This window comes from Chinchilla lanigera, unplaced genomic scaffold, assembly GCF_000276665.1.
Source record: "Chinchilla lanigera isolate Chin_1 unplaced genomic scaffold, ChiLan1.0 scaffold00187, whole genome shotgun sequence".
In the NCBI taxonomy this organism is placed as follows: Eukaryota; Metazoa; Chordata; class Mammalia; order Rodentia; family Chinchillidae; genus Chinchilla; species Chinchilla lanigera.
Genome location: NW_004955588.1, coordinates 252,608 through 254,654, shown reverse-complemented (window position 1 = coordinate 254,654; position 2,047 = coordinate 252,608). Strand labels below are relative to the sequence as shown.

The 2,047-nt window shown below is 41.3% G+C and overlaps 1 pseudogene; it reads right to left on the bottom strand.

The window, feature by feature from the left end:
* The window catches only part of LOC106147588, a 6,430-nt pseudogene extending 5,904 nt beyond the window's left edge, over positions 1-526 (bottom strand).
* Positions 527-2,047: the final 1,521 nt, after the last annotated feature.

Genomic DNA, 2,047 nt, shown 5'->3' with positions numbered 1-2,047 from the left:
TCTTCTTCTTCTCCTTCTCTTCCTCCTTCCCCTTCCCCTTCCTCTTCCTCTTCTACCTACCCTTCTCCTTCTTCTTTTCTTTTTCTTTTTTTGGATACAGGGTCTCCCCATGTAATGCAGCCTGGTCTTGAATTCATTAGGCTGGCCTCAAACTCGTGGCAACCCTCCTGCCTCAGCCTCCCAAGTGCTGGGATTACAGATATGCACCACCATACCCAGCCTGGAGTTCTCTTTTCTTAAACAGAAAAGATATTTATGGAAAAAATCAGGTACTTCTCAGGAGAAATACTCTTATAAACAGGTGGAAACCAACAAAAGCCAGCAGTCAGAAACCATGCCAAGGTCTGCACAGGAAAAGTCTGGTTAGGGCAGTGCTGGCACGAGACATCACCACGACCATACGCTGCTGTTGCTGATCATTGCTGCTGCTGTCATTGGATACTGTGGCCTCTGCCATGCCTGGATTGCAGTTTGTGTCATCTTGGTCTCCTATCCAGGCCCAACCAGGGTTGACAATTTGTGTCATCTTTGTGTCACTCAGTATTCCAACCCATCTGACTGGCCAAGGCCAAGTCATACACCAGCACCTGAGCTGCCAGAGGATGGGAAAGGGAATATTTGATTTCTCTAGGCCTCTAGAGGGAATAAGATTCTGTCTCCCACAGATCATATAAAGGAAAATTTCCAAATAGGAGGATTTTTGGATGTTGGTCAGACAAAAAATGACAAATACCCACTTTTAGGTCTTTGCTCCAGTTTAGTCATATGATGTTTAAAAAATACTCATCTATAATTTAAAGACATGGAAAGATTGAAAATAGAAGGGATAGAAAAAGGTACACTAGGTAAATACCAATCAAAAGAAAACTGAAACCTATATTAACATCAGACAAAATAGTTCTTAAAGCTGGATATGGTGGTGCATGCCTGTGAATTCAATGTCAAAACCTGTGCTACACAGTTAGTTCATGGCCAGCCTGACCTGCATAGTGAGATCATCTGAAAAAAAAAAACCAAAAACCAAAAAAAGTAATATTAGAGATGGAGAGGACTAATAGGTAATGTTAAGTAGTTCAATTTAGTGGAAAGATATAACCTGATAAAATAGCCTTAAGGTAAACAAGAAGACAATGAAATTATAGGAAGAAATTGACTTAAAAAGCCATTGTAAGGGCTGGAGATATATTTCAGCAGCACAAGGGCCTGCCTGGCAAGCTCAAGGTCCTGAGTTCGATTCCCAGTAGCAAAAAAACAAACAAAAAAACCCCCCCAAAAAACAAAAAAAAAATCCACATTATAGTGGATAGTTGACATTTTCTTCAGTTATTAAGGCATGAAAGATCTGTACAGTGAAAACTATAAGACATTGATTGAGCCAGGCATGGTGGTGCACACCTGTAATCCCAGCACTAGGGAGGCTGAAGCAGGAGGATCGCTGTGAGTTCGAGGCCAGCCTGGGCTACAAAGTGAACTCAAGGCCAGCCTAAACTACATAGTGAGATCCTGTCTCAGAAAAGACCAAAAAAACCCCACAAAACATTGATTGAGGAATTTGAAGACAAAAAAATGGAAAACTATCTTTTGTTCACAAATTGGAAGAATCGGTATTGTTAAAATGTCCATACTAGCTGGGCGTGGTGGTGCACGCCTGTAATCTCAGCACTCGGGAGGCTGAGGCAAGAGGATCACTTCCAGTTTGAGACCAACCTGGGGTACAAAGTGAGCTCAACGCCAGCCTGAACTGCATAATGAGACCCTGTCTCAAAAAGACCAAAAAAAAAAAAATCCATACTATCCAAAGTGAGCTACAAATTCAGTGCAATCTCTATCAAAATATGAGTGACATTCTTCATAGAAGTAGGAAAAAATTTGTTGTGGAAACATGAAAAACTCCCTAAAGCCAAAGCCATCTTGAGCAAAAAGAACACAGCAGGAAGCATTATACTATTTGACATCAAAATATAGTACAGAGATATAGTAGTCAAAACAGCATGGAAGAGCCAAGCAGAGTGCATACACCTGTAATCTCAGCACTCTAGGAGGCTGA